This window comes from Rattus norvegicus, chromosome 14 (assembly GCF_036323735.1).
Source record: "Rattus norvegicus strain BN/NHsdMcwi chromosome 14, GRCr8, whole genome shotgun sequence".
Classification (NCBI taxonomy): Eukaryota; Metazoa; Chordata; class Mammalia; order Rodentia; family Muridae; genus Rattus; species Rattus norvegicus.
In genome coordinates this window covers 9,753,109-9,777,309 of record NC_086032.1, presented here as the reverse complement: position 1 = coordinate 9,777,309, position 24,201 = coordinate 9,753,109, and the positions used below count along the sequence as shown (strand labels likewise).

At 46.5% G+C, this 24,201-nt stretch overlaps 1 protein-coding gene and 1 long non-coding RNA gene across 3 annotated transcripts in view; one reads left to right on the top strand and one right to left on the bottom strand.

Annotated features, from left to right (window-relative positions):
* Nucleotides 1-18,282, bottom strand: part of Tmem150c (transmembrane protein 150C) — a 70,561-nt gene extending 52,279 nt beyond the window's left edge. Inside the window, exon 1 of one of the 2 annotated variants that reach the window (XM_006250670.5) lies at nucleotides 17,879-18,282. The gene's annotated coding sequence lies outside the window, so the exon portion shown is untranslated. Of the gene's footprint in view, nucleotides 1-17,628; nucleotides 17,674-17,878 lie in introns of those variants that run through there. The other variant, NM_001108354.3, reaches the window with a different exon arrangement.
* Nucleotides 18,283-18,397: 115 nt separating this feature from the next.
* Nucleotides 18,398-23,250, top strand: LOC134481707 (uncharacterized). The gene is made up of 2 exons (XR_010057450.1): nucleotides 18,398-18,683; nucleotides 18,791-23,250. It is a non-coding gene; the product is annotated as an uncharacterized LOC134481707 (long non-coding RNA).
* Nucleotides 23,251-24,201: the final 951 nt, after the last annotated feature.

The window sequence follows — 24,201 nt, the reverse complement described above, 5'->3', positions numbered from 1 at the left end:
CCAGTTGGGGTAGCTGGAGTCAGAGCGTTTGCCCTAAGAACGGTTAAAGGAGGAGGAGGAGGAAGTGGCCCAGCAGTTAAGAGCTCTGGCTGCTCTTTGAGGGGATTGGAGCTTGGTACACAGCACCCATGATGCTCAGCTCACAGCTATACATAACCCCGGCTCCTGTGGCCTCTGTGGATACCTGCACTTACACACCCACACACTGCCACAGATATAAAAGTGAAACAGATCTTTTATTGTCGTTGTTGTTTTAAATGAGGGGAGGTTAGGTGGGCAACAGCTATCTCCTTCCCAAGCGTTATTTCAGACATACTAATATTAATGTGTTCAAGCTCTTGGAGACAAATGCAAGGTCTGTGGTCAGAAATACCCTGGTAGATAAGGAATTAAGAGTCGTTTTAAGAGGCAGTTTTAAACACTATACAAGAGGATCTCCAACCTGCTCCTAACTCATTTTCAAATGTTGGCCTCCACGGCTAGTGCTGGCCTCTCAGGAAATGATAAAGATGTCCAGGCAGAGAGTGGATGTGGAAGATGGGCCGATGCTGGGGTGGGGGTGGGCTTACAGTGGCGCTCACGACTAAGTAGGGCCAATACGGGGGCCTTACAGTGGGCTCTCAGAGCAGAACTGACAACAGAAAGTGCAGTTGGCTGCTTTTCCTTCCTGTGTTAGACACATCTTGAGCTCCAAGCTCCCTGGAGCCACTCCAGCTGACTCAGCGGAATCAAATGATTCTCGGGTAAGCGTCTCCTAATCTGCTCTCACACCCCAGACCATGACATACCTCCCCGCTCCCGGAGGAGAGCCATTCTGTACCCCTTGAATAAAAACTACAAGGAACAAGGACCCTGCCATTAGATGCTTCTCCCCGCTCCTCCCTGTCCCCCCAAGGACCCATCAGGTCCTTTGGGGTTTATCTTTTGTTTGTACTCTCTTATAAACAAACTTTCTCCGTTTGTCGTCCTTCTACCCCTCCTCCAGCCTGGGTGCCCTGCTTCTTTCTTCTCTTTGACTCCTGCAAATTATCCTGGAGTTCCATCCTGAGTCTACTGTAAATTTATTTCATTAATGAGACCTGTGAAGGTGACCCCATGCCCCTCCTCAGAAGCGGCATTAAAAACACTTGGACTAGCAGGGGTAGCCGGGCACACTTTCAATACCAGCACTGAGGAAGCAAAAGCAGGCAGATTTCTGTGCGTTTAAGGCCAGTCTGGTTTAAATTGCTCCACACAGTGAGCTCCAGGCCACCAAGGGCTATCTAGTGAGGAAATAGGGGGTGTAACACTGGAAAGAAGGTAAAATGACTTGTTCCAGGTGAAGGACTTCCTAGGGCTTGGGTTTTGCTACAAAGCTACTCAGTTTGACTAGAGAGCTGGGTAAATTGGTTGGACACAAAGTGAACAAGTCAACAATACAAGCGAACAACTTGGATACAAGCAAACAAGTCAAGCGATACAAATCACCAATAACAGTTACAAGATGGTAGGAAAAAACCGAATGAGTTTGCCACATACAGGACGAATAATCTGGAGGGCAAACTTTGCTGAAGGAGGAGGATAATAAACAAAGGGAGAGGCTACAAGAAGCCACTCAGGTTAGACAATCGCTTCACAGGAGCATCTGTCTAATCGGGGTCCAGCAAGTGCTGCTTCAAAGTCACAGCTCACACTTCTCACAGTGCAGATTCCAGGGCCTCATCCCAACGTCGGTAAGGAGAAGGGAGAAAGGGAAGGTACATCTCCAAAGGTGTGTCTCGGGGCAGGTGAAACAGTTAAGTCCCCAGAATCACTGCAGCAGGGTGGGGGAGACAGGAAAATGTGGATTATAAACCACAAAGCAAGGATTTGTCCTAACAAAACTGGAATTAAAAAATACCACAAAATTCTGACGGAAAGAAAAAGACCATGTCTCAACAGACAGCACATCTACTGTGGCCAATGTCCCTGGGGCAGGGGAGGCAAAAACCACCTGTCACTAAAAACGGTTGTTTTAAAGGAATGAGTGAGGAATATGGCAATTCTTGGAATAAGGTGCTTGTCCAGTTGATGGGATGTAGAACTACCATAGGCATGCCTGAGGAACTTTCTAGATCAGGCTAACTGGCATGAGAAGACCCACCTGTGAGTGTGATGCCTTAGGATGGAGTCCCAGACTAAATAAAAGGAAGAAGGTGGGGGGAGCTTCAACCTCTCTTGTGTTCTGACTGTGGGTACAGAGCGACTGGCTGCCCCAGCTCCTGCCACTGGCCATCCCTGCCAAGATGGACGGTATTTGTGAGCTGAAGCCAAATAAACTCCCCCCCTTTGCTTCTTGTCAGGCATTTGACTGTGGCAAAGAGATCAGGAGCTAATACAAGAGAATAATATAAAATGTGGAACTCTAACCTGGCTGGGAACATCCTTTTATTTTGTGTTTTTATGTGCAGGAGTGTTTTGCCTGCAGATGTGTCCGGGAACTGTGTGCTCACAGTATTCACGGAGGTCAGGAGGGTGTGGAGTCTTTGGAACTGGAGTTTCAGATGATCAGCAGCCACCATGGGTGCTGGGAACCAAACCTGGGTCCCATGTAAGAGCAACAAGTGCTCCTAATCACAGGGCTATCTCTCTAGCCCTTCAGGAAAGTATTTTCTTAGATTTAAAATACGGGAAGACATCACAAATGGATACTTCTGGTTTTGAATGCATAGACTAAATTTTGGAACCATTACAAAGTAAGTGGTAATCGGTGAGAATGGTTACGAACAGCGTTTGAGAGAAAGTGATGGCGGTGGTGTGACGGTGTGACAAAGGAACAGTCACCACACCATGGATAGGGGCAAAGAGATGCCAACCAAGATTCACCAGAAAAGAAACAAATGTCTGCAGTCGAGTACAGGAATTTCTGCTGAATTCAGCAAAGTCTTCATTTCCCCTGCTCTGTCCAAGAGGCAAAGATCATCTTAAAATAGATACTTAATGCAAGAAGGACTGTAAGTGAATGGGGCAATCTATACCACTGACGACCAAGGACAGCCTGGCTGTAGCCTTTGGAAAATAAGCAGCTAACAGAATCAGGAAGCGTGGGAAACCTGTCCTCTGACACAAATTTATAGTAGCGCTGAATCTGGCAACCACCAAGAAGATATGTCCATGTCTTTATCCCTCTTTCCTGTGAATGTGACTATTGGAAAACAGGGCCTTTGTAGAGGCAGGTGTCGACAATCTTGAAGTCATCACAGATTTACGGTGTGTGGCTGTCGTCCTTGTGAATCTCGGGAAGGACATAGGCACATAGGGGACAGCCACAGGCAGTGGTGATGGCACCACATGCCAGGGAGGCCAGAAGCTGGCAGAGGCAAGAGAATTTCCTGGATTCTTTAGAGGGAGCCTGAGCCCCTGAAGGGCCAGCAACTTAAATGTGAATTCCTGGCTTCCAGATTGTAAGAGAATAAGCCACCACTGTTTTAAGTTACCGTGTGTGGCAATTCACTGAGGCCTCTGGAAGCTAATACAAGAGGTAGGAGGAAAAGTTTATACATGCATGAACGCACAACTGAGCTCGATGTGACAGTAAACAATCAGGAAAAACTTGGAGCAATAAAAAAACTACAGGGATGAAGGGGTCGACAAGATGGCTTAGTGGGTAAAGATATTTTCTGCTAAATCTGATGACCTAGTGGTAGGGGATAGGTGACTTCTGCAAGCTGTCCTCTCATTCTCCCACATGGTAAATAAAAGTGTAATATAAACATTTTAAAAACTGTAAGGATTACGTTATGAGGAACCCATAGTAAATTATGCAACCATTAAACTATGTCTTGAAGAATAAACCTTCTAAAGATTCGTATAGCACACGGACAGAAAATTCAGGACATGAAGGAATGTGTACAATGTGACCCCTAAAGGTAACTGTTTGTAATAGATATGTTTCCTGTTTATATGAACAACATGGGGGGGAATTGCAAATTAGAAATAACCTGGGATGTCAACAAGACACTAAAATATACATGCCTTGTGTCCAAATGTTCAGGATGCTACAGGCAGGAGGATTACCAGGGCTCAGAAGTTCAAAGCCACCCTGGCACCATAGCCAGATTTAGCCTCAAAAGAGCCTCCTAACATAAAACAGTTTATTGTGAGAAATTTATCGATATTATAGACGTAAAGCATTCGTGAGCCAAAGCTGAGCTTCATGGATGTGGAAAGACATTTAATAAAATAAAACATTTAATAAAAAACATCTAGGGGTGCTTAGTGGCTGATGGGTTCTGTGAGCCCCCTCCTGCCTCTCTCTATACCAATATTATCCTTTGATATGAGAAGAGAGCTTTCACCATAAGCAAAACTAGAGTAGATGAATACTACTGTGTTTACTAATGCTGTTCCAGCAAGACGTACAGATGAAGGCCTACAGAAATGATAGCAAAACCAGCGAGACCAGAGAATGAAGTAAACTATTTCAGAAGTTAATGGGCATTCGAATAAAGGGTTAGATAAATCACAGAAGAGTAAAGTCTCAGAGTCCTACATCAAAAAAAAATGAAAACACAATCAATGTATAATAGTGACAGCCCCCCCCCCAAAATACGTGGGTCTATCTGCGGTAGGAGGGGACATGAGAAGACCCCACAGAAGGTGGGACTCAGAAAAGTCAATAGAGAGAAGCCCTCAGGGAGATGAGTTTGGAAATGATGTTATCTCTATCATTCATCTGGAGCACCAGTTTGAAGACAAGCCTACTTACCCAGGAAATCTCCAACTAGGCCACTTTCAAAATCTTTTTAAACCTACTTGATAATCTTGAAAGTCAGTTCTATCAGGAGATTCACAACTAAGCCCTGCACTGTCCCCACCTGTTATTTTAATTAGCATCGCATCACTGAGGGGGCTTCCTTTCATACACTGTTGTTAGCATTGTTGCGTTTGCTCCTTACGCCTCCTTAGCTCAGCTCGCTCCCACTAGGGAAAGGCAAATCTCTACACAGCGTTATAGTTATTTAAAAGAAACGCCACTAAAGCCTTCTAATTTACCCATTACACTGCACACAAATTATAAACTCATTTATCTAATTTAGCAGGTGCGTGTGTGGTGTGTGTGTGTGTGTGTGTGTGTGTGTGTGTGTGTGTGTGTGTGTGTGCATGCATGTACACGTATGCATCTCTGGGTGTGTACGTGGAAGTCAGAGGACAACGTTCTGGTGTTGCTTCTGTCAGATCATCAGGTTTGGCGGTCTTTGGCTACTGAGCCAACTTCTCAGCCCATGAAACTGTATTTTTTATGTTGACATAAAGACAAGTTGTTTTCCTGTTGGCCGCTGTCTTTAACCACCAAGTAAAAACTTTTAATACTTACCTCTCCTTGCTGTTTTAATATGTGTATGCACCGAGGAGAGGCTAAATGATGCCAATTAACATCAACAACATTTCACATACTACTGTTTCCACTGAGAACACTCAGAATCCATCTTGTAACACTTTCCAAATATCTATTATATTGTTAACGCCTTCAGTTTAGTGTTCCAGGAGACAGGGTGCCTTGAATTTTAGCTGTCTGACTTTAGCCAATGTTTATTATCACGGGACATTTCAATTCATTTATTTTTGAAGATCTGATTAAGGAACCTACCTCAAATATTTGCGTGCGCATGCAGTCACATGATTTACCTAGCTCAGTGCTTGGCACACACTAAGAGCTTAATACGTGTGAGCGGCAGGCTTCTAGTTCTTTCTCCGTACAAAGTTTGCCTGCACAGCTAACCCTCATTTGGTGTGAACTCCTATTACCATTAGTCCACAGTGGCCCCACGGCTGTGGACTGAGCTGTGTTTGCTTAGAGGAGGGCATGTTTCCTTCTCCCTCGTGTCTACACAGTTCCTGAGATAATCGACCCCTGATTTGTTACCTACGCTGAGAGAATAGGAGGGCAGAGGAGGAGGGAGAGAGAGCATTTAGTGATACATGCTCAGTAATCTGGCAGCAGAATTATATTTCATTATATGTCTTAAATTTAATAAAATCTTAGTATTTGAGAGATGTGTTAAATTGCCACAGAAAGGTGAAATGACAGGACAAATCAGACTAAATCAGCAAAGAGCCTGCAAAAAACTGCAAATCACTGTCTACAGTCACTGAATCCCACGAAATACGTACATGCTTTCGGGTTCTGGCTCTTAATCTTGAAGTCCGGCTATGGGTTGATAGCGAAGAAACATACACTGGACTGGGCAAAGTCTCATTTATTTAAAAGTACAGATATCCAGACATGGTTCCCATAACAATAACAGTAATAGACTTTGTTCTATATTAGTATTCTAAAAACCCATTTAGATGGATGAAAATCTGTCTGTGTGTGTGTCTGTGTGTCTGTGTGTATGTGTATGTCTCTGTGTGTGTGGTATGTGTGTGTGTACATCTGTGTGTGTATGTGTGTGTGTGTGTGTGTGTGTGTGGTGTGTGTGTGTGAGATACCTGCATGCACTAACAAGCATTACTTCTCTTCAAAGCTGAAATAATTTCCTTTAAAATGTGATACATTAATACATTATAGTACTTCTCAGTTTAAAGAGGTGGAGGTTCTCTCACATGCTGTCACATGAGTAAACCTTAGGAAATCGCACCAAGTGCAGCACACCATCTAGGAACACACAAATGGAGTGAGATGGACACACTACCATCCTGGTGCCGGGGGAGCCGGGACAGGACAACATGGGATCATGGGATTCTAAACCAGAAGGGGCTCCGCAAATACTAACAGGTCTTCAACAAAAGGGAAGGTCATTGGTATGGTGAAGTGGCTAAGGTTGCTGGGTCTCACTAGAGGAAAGTAGAGAGAGAGAGAGAGATAGACAGAGACAGAGACAGAGACACAGAGAGACAAAGAGAGACAGAGACACAGAGAGACAGAGACACAGAGAGACAGAGACAGAGACACAGAGAGACAAAGAGAGACAGAGACACAGAGAGACAGAGACACAGAGACACAAATAGACAGAGGTGAGAGACAGAGACACAGAGACAGAGAGTGTGTCAGAGACAGAGAGAGACAGAGACTCACAGACAGAATGACAGGAAGGGATAAGCTGTCCCATCAGTATAGAGTTTCAACTCTGCAAAACAAAGAGTTCTGGAGACAGAATGTATAGTGATGGGGATGTTCCTGACACAATTGGGTTGTAGATCTTACAATGACGAAGATGGAAAGCTTTATGTGTGCTCTTCATGCTACGGTTAATAACCAAGTAAATAGGGCTGGTGAGACGGCTCATCAGGAGCGTTCGGTGCTTGATGTCAGGCTAACAACCTGAGTCTGATGCCCAGGACCCACAGCTGGGAGATGAGACCCTTCAAGTTGTCATCTGACTTCTACACAAGCCCCGTGGTATGCACCCCCAGGACCCCAACACAAAATAGATTTAATAAGAATGTTTAAATAAATAAATAAATAAATAAAAGCTTGTAAAGGAACTCACTCTTTTCAGGTATTTCGTGATGCCGTGTTCACTTGAGGCGTACGTACTATCAGCATTTCGACGACAATAGAGCACTCCACTGTAGAGATGAACCTAATCTATTTAACAGCGGAAAACAAATTTTGGATGGACAAAATCTACAAATGTGTGACCGATGGAAAGGTGTCCATAAAGAAGAGAGAGAGAGGTTCAAGTTCACTCAAGAGACAGGGATGTCAGGACCGAAGAGGTTCGGGTTCTGGAGTAGACTAGAGGGGAAGTTGTCCTAGAGTTTTATTCTGTGATAAAACTACGACCAAAGCTGTTTGGGGTTTACTCCATCTTATGTCTCTCAGGCCACTCCCATTACTGAGGGAATCAGGGTAGGAGCTCAAGACAGGGACCTGGAGGCCAGACCTGAAGCAGAATCCATGGTGGATGCTGCCTAGTGCCTTACCCTTCGTGGCTTGCTCAGGACCACCTGCCCAGGGATGGCGCCGCCCACAGTGGACCGGGCCTCCTGCATCAATGAAGAAAGTGCCCTACAGACTCATCTATGGGCCAATCCTATGAAGTGATTTTTCTCAATTGAGATTCCCTCTTCCCAAATGACTCTGCAGCTAGAGTCTAGCTTGTGTCAAGTTGACAAAGGACCAATTGTGTTAGTTTTAGACCAACTTTCTCTCTTGATTTTTAAACTTTAAACATGAATCTGTATTTTTTAAAAATGATTGCAGCAAGTTTTTTCCATTTATTTTTCCCTCATACATCCTGACCGAAGGTTCCCCTCCTCGCCCCTCTCCTTGCCCCTCCCTCAGATTCACTCCTTCTGTTTTCCTTCAGAAACAGCTGGCTTCCCAGGGATACCAACCAAATATGACATAAGAAAGATGCAATAAAGACTAGGTACAAATCCTCATATCAGGGCGGAACAAGTCAACCTGGTGGGGGTGGGGGGGTCCCAAGAGCAGGCAAAGCGGAGACACTCCCATTTCCACCGTGAGGAGTCCCACAAAAACACCGAGCTGACAACTATAACATATGCAGAGGACCTAGCACAGATCCAGGCAGGCTCCAAGATGGCTGCTTCAGCTTCTTTGAGCTGCTATGAACCCTGCCTAGGGAATTCCGTGGAGCTTGTTCCCCTGGCGTCCTTCACACCTTCAGCTCCCACAATTCCCCACCCCCAACCCCTTGCCTTACCCATGAGCAAATCAAATTGGTACTTGGACACTGTGGGGGTAAGTGTGCCCTTGTTGCTATGGCAACCCGATAGGAAAATGGCCTAGATCTAACACCATAGATTTGTCAGAGTCTTCCTGACTAAGATGAGATGGGCTCCATTGGCCTTCCTGTGTTCATTTCTGGCCATTGGCCCAAGGCACACTCTGTGATGCCCTGAGGGAACACTACCGAGTCCCTGAGGGAACACAGGCTTCCTTGACTACCTGTGCCTAACCAGCCAAACTTGATGGAATCACATGAGAGCTTTTTAAAAGTGTGGTGTCTATAAACCCCCACACAGGCGATGCTAATTTAACTGTTTGAGGGTGCAACTTGATTGTTAACTCCTCAGATGATTTTACTGTGCAACCAGGCTAGGAACCTCTTGGGTAGACGGCCCAGCCCGCATGTGGATGGCGCTGTCCAAGGTAGCAACCCTTTAAGAACGTTATCAGCTCACCATCTGCTGGTGCCTGTCTCTCTGGACCATTGGATGGAGGGATGCCGCACCACACAAAGCTGGTAAAATTTAAGTCAGTCAGAATTAAAGATCTAGCCCACAGCAGACCTAGCAGGAGATATCATCAGTTTGGGGAGCCAACTGTCCAACTCCTTGACGGTATATAAGCAGTTCAGACAACATAGAAACAGAAGAGTGATTGTGTCCAGTAACACTTTATAGTACTTTGCTGGCCTTCTCCATTAGATAGTCAAATGCCCTAAGATAAAACTATCCTGTATAATATAACCCAGAGAGGAAATGATTTAATTAAAGAGAGGGGGGAAACATTCAATCGGGGACTGAATCTGAAGAGACTCTTGAGGTCTAGGCTGAAAGTCATGCTAAGAGAGCCTGGCCAACAGTGTGTCAAGAACTCGTGTAACATAGCCAGAGTCTGAAAGTGTAAAGAAGCCACCGCCTTCCGTGGTGACTATACTCCAAGAAATAAACCGTGTGACATCCAAAGGCTTTGTCTTGCTTTCAGACATCCTGCTGGGAAATCACTGTCACCTAGAACAATTCTCCTCAATTCTCCATGTGGCAAAGTGATTTAAGGTCCATGTTATTAATTAAAGAAAATAGTAGGGAGAGAAGGTGTTATCCAGAGGGAACGGGGCTACAGTTTGGTCAGCACTGTGCTTGGTGCACAAGCTGAGGACTTGAGTTCAGTCCCCTGCAGTCATGTAAAAGCCAGGCATGCAGATCTGTGACTTCAGGGCTTGAAGAGTAGAGATGGCAGGATGCCTACAGCCTGCTGTCTAGCAGGACTAATCTAAAGGTGAGTGTTGGGTTAGGTAAGTGACCTTGTCTCAAAAAACAAAAATGAAGAACAATTGAAGAAGCCCATTAACCTCTGGGCTTTACATTCTTGTATACACACACACACACACACACACACACACACACACACACACAAATGTCTGCATGCACATATACTCTTGCATGCACACACGCTTGCATGCTTGTATGCACATACATGCTTGTGTGTACACACTTGCACACACACATACTTGCATGCACATACACACATGCTTGTATAGACACACATGCATGCACACACATTTGCATGCACACATGCTTGTATGCGCACACATGCTTGCATGCACATACACGCTTGCATGCACACACACATTTGAATGTATACATAATCATACATCTCACATCCTCCCACAAACAGTCATTCTGAGCCAGGGGCCATACTTCAAGTGCCACCATAGCTAACAAGCCACATTTCTGAACTCCGTTTATAGCTTTGCAAGCAGACAGTGGCTTGGTTTAAGTCACCTGATCTTTAAAAAAAAAATCACAACTTGCCCCTATTGGATCATAACTGGGTCTGCCTTGCAATTCAGTTAATGGAGAAATCTCTTTAGTTCTACAAGCCTAGATATGCAATCAAAATTACGGTATGTAATGGCAGCCCACTCCTCTCCATGTAAATCAATTTTTATGCTACATATAAGCTGAAATTAAAAGGGAGAAATACCAATCAAAATGTCACAGGGAAGATAACTGCCTTTTAAAAGACCAATTGCATTAGCTACCAAAGCTACAAGGACATAAATATGATCCTTGCAGCCACCGTGCTGCCAATGACAAGAATGGCAGAATGTTAGATTTTTGACATGGAGGGCATGAGGGAATACGTTCATAAAAGTCTTTGTGCTTCGGCCTAAATCACTTGGAGAAACTGGGCCTAGATGTTGTAAGATACACCTCTACTAGGAACTCTAAGAGAACTGCATCACAGAGCCACAGCTTAATAGACAAGTACTTCTAAACTCACATGAAACTAATGCTTCTGCTTACATTGTTTCACAATGATACCCCCATTTTACCTACTTGGTTCATGTGTGTAAGTGTTTTGTCCACGTGTACCCCATGCTCATGCCCGTTGTGCACAGAGGTCAGAAGAGGATGTCAGGACCCAAACTGTATTTACAGATGGTTGTGAGCCACCGTGTGGGTGCTGGGAATCAAGCCCCAGTTCTCTGCAAGAACAAGTGCCCTAAACTACGAAGTCATCTCTCCAGCCCCAATATCATCATTTCTTAACTATTTTATTCACTTATGAATCTGCAGAAGGAAGACAGTTTGAAGACTCTGATTGGCAAGACTCTGTGGGGTCGACAGGGTCAAACACCCATTGTAGCTGTAGAAAGCCGATTTTAACTTACGTTTTAGAACTTCCAAGTGATGCCATCTAAAACCATTTCTTTGTCAGCTAACTCAGCACAGACATGAAGAATTAACACAACAAATATAATTAAAATGCTTAATTTTGCCGTGTGTTTGTAACCTCAGGATATAAAAAGAGGGCCCGGCTACCTTCCGTATTGATATGATTATCACGTTCACCCCTTACGGACACTTTGGCGTGAGACAATGCCATCCCAAGCACAGGCCAGTTTCCTCTACTGCCGTAGTTAAGCATGATTACTCCTTAGGCACTGTCTACGTGGCTTTCAGTGTCTTTTCAACGATGGTTCTTCAAGCCTCTTTCTAGTCCATGGGCAAAGTCTCTCACTGTCTGCAGAAACAGACAATTCTGGAGCCTTGAACAAAGTCTGAATATTTTACAGACTTTTGGTTTTGGTATGTTACACGCAGCCTCTGGACTTTTAACAGAAGGAAACTGAGCATGGCGGCAGACTTAGGCCTCTCCTACCCGGCAAGGTCTCTGGATAAGTGATCACTCGTCTTTAGCCTGGTCTTTAAGGAAAACTGGAATCTGCATCTAGATTACAGTATGGGGGGCGGGGCTTTCCAGTTCCAACGTTAAGACCTCCAAAGACACTGACACTCACATATGTGCTCATTTATATTAAAACAATTTTTTCCAGCCGTGGTGCTGGGGGTAAACGCGGGGCCTCACCAACACTAGGCAAGCCTCTACCAGTGGGCTAGCCTCAGTTAGCTGTACTGGGAAGTGTGCAGTGGCATTCATAGGTCAGAAGTGATTTTGGAAAGAAAGTGCAGGTGATTGTATACAGCAGGGGTTTGGAGATGGACCGGTTAGAGTATTTCACATTTGCTTGCTGCAAACCAGAACGCAGAAGCTGGGGGGTGTGGGCAGCAAAGGAAACACTTGTGGATATGCGATCTGCAGGCGGCCTCCAGGATGCTCAGGCTCTCTCTCGAAGAGGACTAGCCTCAGAGAGCACTGGCTGGCGGCAGTGAGGTCTCTGCAGCCTACAACTATGGTGCCTCCCTTCTCACCATTGGTTCTGTCTTGTGCAGAAAAACCACTGCTGTTGGCTTACCTCTGCCTAAGGGCCTTGGTCTATGAGTCTATGAGTGCCTCACGTCTGCAGATGCCCATCCATGTATGTGACTGTTGGATACGGACACAGGGTGTGTCTTCAGACTGATTGCCTTCTCCACCAAATGAGATGGAGGTACTATGGGGAAACAGAACTCCCCCCATCAAGGGAAGACGAGGATAACTCACTTGGGGCACTTGGTGTGGAGTGATTGGTATTGCTACAGACTACATACGTCTCCCATCAGTGTTTCTTGGAGGGGTGCGAGAGGACCTTTCACAGGGAGGACTTTGCATCTGAACCAGGACACATGTGTACACGACAGTGACTGCAGGCAGTGGACACCCGTACATTGTGCGGTGCACAGATGAACAAGGCTACTTGGGAAAGGTTTAAAGCCAGAGGTCCCGTTTCTCCAGTACTCAAGCCGTTTCTACTCGCTTCCTTGTGGCCTAGTCATTATTATACATTGAGGAAAGGGAAACTTCCATTGAGGACAACGCACAGACGGTTTTATGGTTCTGTTTCAGAAGGAGCACGATGATCCTCATCTACAAATTGATTTTAAGACCCAAGACAAGCAGTTTGAAAAACACCATAATGTATGAAAACACTAACAACTTTTTTGTTTTTTAAAAATCAAAGCTAGAAGGACATTGCACTTTATTTTGGAGGGCACTGGATTTATAGGGAGCGTTTATTAAATGTATTTAAGCACCCACGTCACCGTATAGGAGAGTTATGAGGAATCTGCCCTTCTAGACCATAAGTACTGTAAGGCACAAATGCCTTAGGGTTGTTTTAACCCAACTCTAATATATTTTAACACACTCAATAATTTCTAAATAACACACTGAAGGATAGTGACTTCCCAAACTGGGAGCCTCCGGACCCTTCAGTTCTCCCCTGCAGAGAGACTCTTAGGTCTCTGGGCTGGGTGAGGGTCACTCATTCAAGAAAGGAGAGAGGCAATATCTTGTGAAATCTAATTTAAAAAAAAAAATGTGCTGTCTCCAGCATCAAAATAACGGTTTTAACCAAAGTGAGTTAGTTTTAAAAATGGAAGCTATCCAGTAGAAGCTTACTCGAACCCCACTTCACTAAAAAGGAGAGTGGGCGGTATTTTAAGTGAATTTGGTAAACGCTACAGGCGGTGTGGAGCAGCGGAGGGGGCGGGTGTCTAGATGGAAGCTCCAGAGAAAGAAACCGGACACGAAGGGATACAGAGCAAAGACACCAGCCCTCGCCTGTCCCGTGAGCAACTCATGGGCTATTTGTCTCGGGGCTGACTTATGAGAGGAAGGGTACAGGCAGACACAGCCATAATCTTTCCTCCCTTTCTCCAAATCTCCCCTCCTTGGCTTGGAAATGTCCCGAGGGCAGGAGCCAACTTAGAGTGAGTGAGCTACAGGGCGCACAAGCGCAGACGACGCCCCTTTGTGAGCGCCCCACAAACACAGCTCCCGACAACTCGGACCGATAACTCTGCTTGCGAATGGCCGAGACAGAGAGTTAAAAAGCCAACTGTTTTTCAGAGTAGACAAGGACTCTAGCGTAAATGCAAGTGCCTTTTCTACGAAACCCGATTCCCGAGTTAAATCTCAATTCCTGGCAGGATAATGCAAATTTCTACTTCTTCCCAATTAAGGGATAATTGCCCTCAAATGTATCCCTGTCAGAAATGAGTGGTGGGAATTCAGAGATGCGTCGCCTAACGCGGTGGCCACTATCTCCATGTGGCAATTCAAGCTAATTAAAGTTAAATAAGATTTAAAATCTGTCCCACAATTGTACTGGCCACATTTCAACGGCCTCATGTTAAGGTTTATGGTTATCATATAAGACAGATTTACAGATTATTCCCATCAATGTAGAAAGTTATGCTTGGTAGTACTGATCTGCAAGAGGATATATATATATATATATATATATATATATATATATATAATGCATATATTAAATTAAATGTAATATATGTAAATGTAATACGTAAATTAAATATAATACTATATATGTTAAAAAGGAAACTTTATTTTTTACTTGCCTAACTGGAGCTGGCTTGATTCAGACAACCTGGGGCTGGGTGTGTCAGTGACCACCGTTATCTCTCATTATTCCATCTATCCTGACTGAAATCCCTCTTGGTTAAGCATTTCCACTCTGGGCCGGGAGAGGCTCAGTCTATAAAGTGCTTGGCATGTAAGCATTAGGACCCGAGTTTGGACCCTCTGTTACCCGTGTCAAACACTGAGCGTGATGTTGGGTGCCTGTAACCCCAGCCTTTGGTAGGGAAGGGAGGCGGGTAGACCTCTTGAAACTCACAAGTTGGGTGAGAGGCCCTATCTCAAAAAATAAAGGCGAAGAGAGATGAAGGAAAGATGTGCAGTGTTGACCTCAGGTCGCGTGTGGAGACACATGCTTACATGTGCACACGTGTGTGCACCACACCCAGACCCAACATATACAATGGCAACATTCATGCATACCCAACACATATCAGAGGCATAGTAACCATAGTCACCCGGGCCAACACTCATACATACATACCCAACACACACAGTGGGGTAGTAACCATAGTTGCCTGGGCCTGACAAGGCCAACCCCGTTCCTGCAGAGTCCTGAGTCTGATACTACTGGTCCCTTCAGGAAGAGGAAGACTGGCAGAGAAAACATTAGCTTCTCAGGATCCCTTGGCCTAACCCCTGAAATGAACCCAAAAGTCCAGATACAGCTACCCTTCCTTCCCTCAGGGCTCCAGGTTGCCTGCTCATCTGGACCACAGAGGTGCTGGCCACAGGGAAACCAAGATACAGTGCCTTCATTCTCCACAGTCAAAAGCAGCGCAACTGAACACAAAATTCCTGCAGGGTGGCTGTGAGCACGGTGGCGGCAGGCTGTGACAAAGGCCAACAGACAGCATTACTGTCTCTCCTGGGAGACACAGCCAGAATACAGCAAATACATAGGCGAATGCCAGCAGCAAACCACTGAACTGAGAACGGGACCCCCGTTGAAGGAATCAGAGAAAGGACTGGAAGAGCTGAAGGGGCTCGAGACCCCATATGAACAACAATGCCAACCAACCAGAGCTTCCAGGGACTAAGCCACTACCTAAAGACTATACATGGACTGACCCTGGACTCTGACCTCATAGGTAGCAATGAATAGCCTAGCAAGAGCACCAGTGGAAGGGGAAGCCCTTGGTCCAGTCAAGACTGAACCCCCAGTGAATGTGATTGTTGGGGGGAGGGCGGCAATGGGGGGAGGATGGGGAGGGAAACACCCATATAGAAGGGGAAGGGGAGGGGCTAGGGGGATGTTGGCCCGGAAACTGGGAAGGGGAATAACAATCGAAATGTAAATAAGAAATACTCAAGTTAATAAAGATGAGGAAAAAATTTAAAAAAAAAAACGATGACCCTCTAAGGCAATCTACCTCCCTCACAAAGCATTCGACAAGAAACAAACACGGACTAATAAATCGCTATCAAGATATTATAATGCAAATCTACATAAGCCAGCCTTTACTTAGCTGACCTGCAGATCAGAATAAGCACGCGGTTTTTTTTTTCAAACCGTTTATGTTTGACCAACGTCAGACCATCTGCCAATTATTACTAATGCTAGCAGAACTTCCTTACCCTTTATTTACTACATCCAATTTGTCAGCTTCCAACTTGGGAGGCTTGCAAAATGTTTAAGTAATTTATACATCAAGGGCAAACCGTTGAGATTCCCACGCTTATGCCGAGAAAATTAAATTCACACTTCTAGTTCATTAAGAGATGACAGTTGCTGGGCATGCTGGTGCAAGCCCTTAATCCCAGTACTCAGAGGCAGAGGCAGGTGGATCTCTGTGAATTCCAGGCCAGCCTGGTCTATATAGTTAAGTTCCAGGATAACCAGAGCTACATAATAGGGAGACCTTGTTTCAGATGGGTCAATAGATAGGTGGGTGGGTAGGGAGGAAGGGAGGGAGACAGAGACAGAGAGAAGGAGGGAGGGAGAGGGAGGAGGAAGGAGGGAGGGAGGCAAAGACAGGGGGAGAGAGAGCTCTGCACAACTATGGTTACTTTGGAAGCAGGGTTCTCCGAAGGACACGTGTAAGAAAGTTAGGTATCTGATGCAAGTTGAGATTGTAAAATCATTCACTTTGCATCTATTACATGCAGGCGCCTAACGGTTTACCCTCAACATGGGAAATTTTACGTGGGTCAGCTTACTAGCTGCTACCGTGAACGTTATACATTCACATTCGCCTGCCCTTTTTTATTAACTGCAGCCCAGAATGGAGTTACAGCCGTGCATTATTAAAATCCGTCTTCGATTCAAGCAGAGAATTGAAGAAACAGAAACTAACGTTGCCCTCTCGGCTGCGTTACTGTAATAGATCTAAGCAGTGCTTTTTTTCCTGTCCTGCTTCTGTGGTGCATTTCGGTTCCCTATCAGGATCACGTTTGTGGGAGGTCAGCCTGGGATCGCCCAGGGGGATTGGCTGGCTTCTGTTCACCTGGGCTCTGCTCTCAACATTGGCAGTCACCACCCTGGCTCAGCTCTGAAAGACCTGGTCAGGGTAGCTGCGACCGAAAGACCAGCAAAGTGCTATGGGGGTTAGGGGTGGACGGAGAAGGATGAATGGGGGAGGCTGTCGGGGGAGGAGGCAAAGGAACATGAATTTCAACTGGGAAAACCCTAATTCCCGCTTTGATTCATTTAAGGAGGGGGAAAACCACTCAGCGAAGGCTCTCTCCAAAACCCAAGGTAGTCAGTCGACTTTTGAAAATTATTTATAACCGTGGATAACCAGACCGCCTCGTGCACCGTGACCCCTACCCTCCCCCTCGCCCCCCTCCTCGAAATCCTGGATTCTTCCCAGGAACGAGCGCCCAGCAGGGCGGGCACCCGACTGCGTGCAGGGCACCGCAAGTTAGCGCCCCGGGCCGGCGGACTCGGCTTCACCGCTCCTACCCGGACCCCACCCGCGGCGGTGGGACACCTGTCACCGGGCGGGGTGGGGGACTCAGGAGACACTGCGGAGGCGGGGAGCGGGACAGGCGCGCCGCGTAGCCGTACCGCCAGCCTCGGGCTCCGGAGCACGCGCCCGGGGGCTGGGTAGGCAACGCCACCGCCCGGGTGGGGTCCCCACGGGGTCCGGAGCTGGGCGAGCTGGGCATCAGGGGCCAGGGGCGGAGGAGGGCGCGGCGCCTACCTGCTCCGGGCGGCGGCGGCTCGCGGGCCGTGACCTGCGGCGGCAGCGGCGGCGGCGGCGGTGGCAATCGCGGTGGGGAGGGCGCTTCCTTCAGGAAGGGGTGGGATCTGCCCGCCCGCCCCCTCCCGCCGCAGCGCGGCCGGTCCCCGACTTACTCCGGGGTCCCCGTCGCGGGGTAGACGGTGGAGCCCCGAGGTCCCGGCTTGTACCTCTCCCCCCTCCTCCCGGTCCCCGTGTCCCTCACAGTCACCCGGGGCTGCGGCTGCGGGCGGACGGTCCAATCGCCTCCTTCCTAAGCCAAGGTGGACGCGTTTGCCTGGCGCTCCTCACCCAACAAAAGGCAGGACGGAATCTGGGATCCTCCGCCTGCTGGTTATTTATTCCTGACCTGTTGTAACCTTCTTGCCGGCTTCCTTCTGTCCACACACACACACCTAGGGCTTTGCGCACAGCAGCTAAAATTCATTTCCAGGCCCACCAGCCCAGCTTAGTTCTCCGCCACCCGCTGCCCTCCCGTGGTTTTCTTTCATCTAACTGAACAGACACAGGACCAACTTCTGACCCTGACAATGGACCGAGGACTTCAAGGCCGCTCTCCTACAGCCAACTTGCTCATCTCCTCTGTGTGTGTGTGTGTGTGTGTGTGTGTGTGTGTGTGTGTGTGTGTGTGTGTTCATAAAACACTAGTCAGCATTTTAGTAGCACCCCCGTCCCAGACCCCAACTTTTGTCACTTCCCTGACCCCTAAGTAGCATAGCCCAGTGTCACCCTGACCCCTAAGCAGTGTCATTTTAACCTTAGATTCCTGATTAACTTACTTGACTGGCCTGCTATGCATGGTAGGGTCGCCTGGATCAACCCACCACACCCATCTATTTAAAACTGTTGCCTCTCAGAGCACAAGATTCTAAGATTCCTCCTCAATTCCGCCTGTACAAAGTCTCCACCACTGGCTTCTAGAATGCTCTGTTCTCCATGGCGCTTGTAATTATCTACGCATGCGTTGGTTTCTGGCCACTGTTTTGCTCTGACTACTGGACTGGTCGATTCTTGAGGTCTTACGACTTTCTGTTTGCCACATATTAAGGAATGGGACTACTATTTTTTCAATCAAGTTAATTCATAAGTTAATTCTGTGAGTTGTTTTTTTTTTTTTTTCCAGACTGTCCAGGTGGCCTGTGAGGCCCCCAAAGTTGCTTGAGGCCCAGCGTGAACCCCAGGTCTGACGGTTAAACTCCTACTCCTTGTCTCCTTACGGGGATGCCCAGACTGGCTATTAAGACTGCATGAATCAATGAGTCAATCAGGTGTGGACCGGGTGGGGGTGGGGTATCACTGATCCTTGCTGCTGCTGTGAGCTATGAACGCGCTGTCACTGGGAGTCTGGGGCCTAGGGTGGAAAACATTATTAAAATGCCGATGAGTACATTTCTATGACTACCTGACCAAGACAGGAGAGGAAAAGAGCAAACTGGCCCTGGGAGAGTAGTTACAGAGTCCCGGAGAGTTTCTCCTACTTCAGCCTCCCAAGCACCACGATCCCAGGTGCACTCTACCTGATCTACTTCTGCCGCTCTCTTTCTAAGTTGACCGGAAGAGACCTCTAGCTAGACACTTTTCTGATTCATTCTTTTAAAAGCCATTTGTTTTTAATTAGAGTGCCTGTGCCCAGAGGCATCCATACCCCTATCCCCACCCCCAGAACCGGAGGCACAGAGGGTTGTGAACCACCTGATATGGGTGCTGGGGACTGAACCCCGGTCCCTTTTTAGGACCCTTAACGGCTGAGCCTTCTCTCCAGCACCTCTAGCTTATTCAATGTGCATGGGTGCATGGGTGCATGCGTGCATGTGTGTGATAGGTGAGGGTGCTGGGGCCTGAACCTATGGCCTAGCGCTTACCAGACAGATGCTCTACCACTGAGCACCATTCACAGACTCCTAATTATTTTACATCTTCTAGATCCAGCCAACTTGTTAGCAGGTCCTCTTAATTTATGTATGAGAACCACCCACAGAACTCAAAAAGAAGCCCAAAGGCCCATCCTAGCTCCCCAACCCTGGTTAGAGTCTAGTTGAAGGAGGGGGGAGTCAGTGGTGTGTGTGTGTATGTGTGTGTGAGTGTGTGTGTGTGTATGTGTGTATGTATGTGTATGTGTGTGGTGTGCATGTGTATGTGTGGTGTGTGTGTAGGGTGTTTGTGTGTGTGGTGTGTATGGGTGTGTATCAATGTGTGTGTATGTGTTTTGTCTATGTATGTGTGTATGTGTTGTGTGTATGTATGTGTGTGCATGTGTATGTGTATGTGTGGTGTGTTTGCATGTGTGTGGTGTGTGTGTAGTATGTGTGTGTTATGTGTTGTGTGTGTTCGTGTGTGCGGTGTGCATGTGTGTGTATGTATGTGTATGTGTGTGTGTAATGTGTTTCTGTGTACGTGTATGTGTGGTATGTGTATGTGTGTGTGGTGTGTATGTGTATGTATGATGTGTGTGTATGTGTGTGTGGTGTGCATGTGTGTATGTATGTATATGTGTGTGTGGTGTGTATGTGTATGTATGATGTGTGTGTATGTGTGTGTGGTGTGCATGTGTGTATGTATGTGTATGTGTGTGTGTAATGTGTTTGTGTGTATGTGTATGTGTGCCTGTGTGCGTGTGTGTGTGTATGTGTAATGTGTTTGTGTGTATGTGTATGTGTGGTATGTGTATGTGTGTGTGGTGTGTATGTGTATGTATGATGTGTGTGTATGTGTGTGTGGTGTGCATGTGTGTATGTATGTATATGTGTGTGTGGTGTGTATGTGTATGTATGATGTGTGTGTATGTGTGTGTGGTGTGCATGTGTGTATGTATGTGTATGTGTGCGTGTGCGTGTGCGTGTGCGTGTGCGTGTGTGTGCCTGTGTGCGTGTGCGTGTGTGTGTGTGTGTGTGTGTGTGTGTGTGGTGATGGTGGTGTTTGAATCAGTCTCATGTTACCTTAGCTGGGCTAGAACTCACGGTGTTCTGTAGCAAGGCTGGCCTTACATTCCTGCCTCTACCTCCTGAGTGGGCAGATCTGTTTTTATCTTTTGAAGAGGGTCTACATCATGGTCAGTATTGATTGTCAACTCAAAGACTCTAGACTCACCAACTTCTAGGCTTGCCTGTGAGGGGATTTTGAGGTCAGCCTCCAGGACCCTCAGGAGGGATTATTTAGATGAAGTTGGTTGGATGTAGGTGGCTCCCACTCATGAACTGAATGAGAGCTGGGTGTCTCATCTATCCCTTTCTACCTCCTGGCTGTGGGTGCCATGTGCCAGTCTACCTCAGGCTCCTGCTGACCTCACAACTTCTCGCCACCATGGGCTCTACCCTGGAACTGTAAGGCAAAGTAAATTCTTTCTCCCTTAAGTTGCTTTGCCAGTTTTTTGTTGTTTTGTTTTGTTTTGTTTGCGATAAGGAGAAAAGTAACACAACCCTGTCATGCGGTCGTGTGACCTTTCCTCAGAGAACAAACATCTGCTCAGCACCAGCAGGCTATAGTAAGAATTCTACACTGCACTTGCTAAAACCGTGAGTTCGCTGGACTTCCTTATAGGGCAGGAATGAGGAACTACTTCCAGGAGCCAGGATGACTCAAAGACAGTTGCACCACGAAAAAGAGAAAAAAGCTCACCCCAGTGTGGACAATACAAACACTGTGTTCTGATAGAGGTGGGAAAGGCTCCAGGCTGTGATGGGTACCAGTGGCCAGAAATGGAGGCTGAAAACCTCTGGGTAACCCGCACTTCCTCATTTTACCTCCCCCATATCCATGAGATACCCCTCAAAGGTCAAGAGAGGACTGAGGTGAGGACTTAACTGAGAACCCTTCTCAGTTTGATGAACTTTCCTCTGATTGGTCCCTATTTTCACCTATTTTGCATACATACAACTAGCCAGTTAGAACCTTCTTGGACTTATTAAAAACCCCTAGACCCACTCTCTTCAATGGCAAATACTTTCTCTTTTTCAATAAATTTATCATAAGGAAACTTACAAATGGGTCACCAAAATTAATGAGACTCAAAGTCTGTGCAACTTAGTGAATTTGTATAGCATTAGAGTAGGCTCTCAAAGTGCAAGCCACATAGCTTCACATTATGTCACACTTTCAGTATTAAATATATTTTATGCATTTATCCACAGCCAAGGAGCAAACGCAGGCAAGGGGCAGGAGTTGTGAAGGAGGATTTAAAGCTAGTTGTTTTTCGAGTTCTATTTCTGTCAGGGAGTTTTTGGCGTTGGTGGTGAACTTGACCACTGTCCTTGCTGCTGCCCATCTAGAGCTTTCTCTTTCCCTTTGGTTTATAAACCTTGCTCTGCTCCCTTTCTGTTCCTTATTCTTATAGGTCAGGAGACAAGAAGTATGCAGAGAAGAAAATCTGCAGTCATTCCCGGGACAGAGGGTGGATCTCCCTTCCCAGTCATCACTGTTATCTGTTATTACTTGTACAAGGAGGGGGCATAGGAATCTAGTTATAGCTTTCTCAGACTTGTAAGTTCTGTTTACCTTCCGAACAGACTTCCCTCTCCCTCCGGGAGCCAGAAACCGTTACCCACAATCACACACCGAGCTTTGGAGGCCAAGACTTGCACTCCATTGGTCCCAGCTTTCCCAGTAACTGTTGTCATAAGCACGTGACCATATACGTGTGCTACCACGCCTGGTTTGTAATGTTTAGATTTATTTTACGTGTACGAGTGTTTTGCCTGTATGCATGTACATATACCACATGCATGCCTGCTGTCCAAAGAAGCCGGAAGAGGGTGTGGGAGCTCCGGAACTGGAGATGTAGATGATCTTGAGCCATTGTGTGGGTGTTGGGAACCAACCCCGTATCCTCTACAGAAGCAGCAAGCGCTCTTAACGCCAGCCACCTCTCCAGCCCCAGGGCATTTTGGTGAAGAACCAGATATGGTTTTTGATGTGGTTGTAAGAGTCACAGCCGTGTGTGGGGGGGGGGGGCGGGTTTCCAATTTGTGAGAGTCCCTCCCTCTCTCTGTGGAAGAGAGGACAAAGCTTGCTCCACGCATACTGGGCGCCTAGAGCCCCGCCCACTTTTGCTTTAGAACCGAACCTGAGTTTATGCATCCGGTAGGCTCAGTCCCAACTGCAGGACTCCATCATTGCCGCCCCAGTCTCCAAAATGTCCGTACAGATCAACCCCGAGAGTGAAGTGAATCCAACAGTGACATCGACAGCGTAGACTAATATGTTAAAACGCTGGCTGCAGAGAAGAACCCGCTGCTCTAAGAAGGTTCCGCTATCACGAATGGGACTTCCGTTCTGTGTTCCCCCGTTCAAGAGAGCCGGAGACACTTGGCTGAGCTTTTTAAATCTTTCTTTAACTGATATCTCACTTGTTAAAATCTGTTGTCTGTTATGTACACGGTATGGCCATAGGCATCAAATCTGTATGTGACTACATCAGGGCATCGTGGCCCAAAACCTAGTAGCAGTCTTCATAAGGTGAAACAGGGGGATTCCAAGTTCAAGACCAGCCTGGATTCCTTAGTAAGATTCTATCTCAAAAAAATAAAGATATTTGGGAAGGGGAACATTTGAGATGTAAATAAATAAAATAATTCGAAAAGTCATTAACATCCTGGAGTTGGTTATCTTTTAGTGAATGTAAGATTCATCTTGTGCATTCAAGTGCCTTATTGATGGAGTTCTAAAACACTTCATGCTTTAAGGAAAGGGCAAAGCACAGAGTTACAGACCAAGTGTGGCAGGCAGGAAGGAGGCTTTAGGCCTACTTGTGGTATATGCCAGCCACAGACTTCGTTGGGGAGGATGGGGACATTATCCTACAGGGCCATTGCAAGACATTGTGATTTTGGCACCATCTTGCTCCTTAGTTCTGCTGCCTGTCCTCTGCTGCCCTGCACAGGGTTCATGGGACTGAACAAGGGTGCTGGCTTTCCTGATATAAGTGAACTCTAGTGCACACCACGACAGGACACTTAGAACCGAGAGGAAAGTCTACTCTCGCGCATGTCTTCCCCTAGGGCAGCCAGTTTGTTGTTGTTTATGATTCAAATCGTTTCCCTCGTTTATCTGAAACATCAGGCTTGCACAGCTCATAAATAACACTCCTAGGGATCCTGGGAATCCTGGCTGTTGGTGAAATTGCAATGAATCCCATTACGATAAAAACCTCTGCCGGAAGCTCAGAAACCACACCAAGTTTATAGAAATGACATTTGATCTACTTGCTAAAGAACCCTGGATGGGATGACACATCCCTGGAACCATAGCACCTGAGACGCTGAGGCAGGAGGATTGCCTGCACTTTGAGGCTAGCCTGGTCTATATGTTGTGACTTAAGCTAGCCAGGTGCTCTGTCTTAAAGAAGGACCCTGTCCCACCCCACCACAGCAGTCAACAACAACAACAACAACAAAACTACAACAAGGAAAAAGAAAACAAAAGAAAGAAAAAGAAAACAGAAAAGTAAAAAGAGAGAGGAGAGAGGAAGGAAGGAAGGAAGGAAGGAAGAAAGAAAGAAAGAAAGAAAGAAAGAGAGAGAAAGAAAGGAAGAAAAGAGAA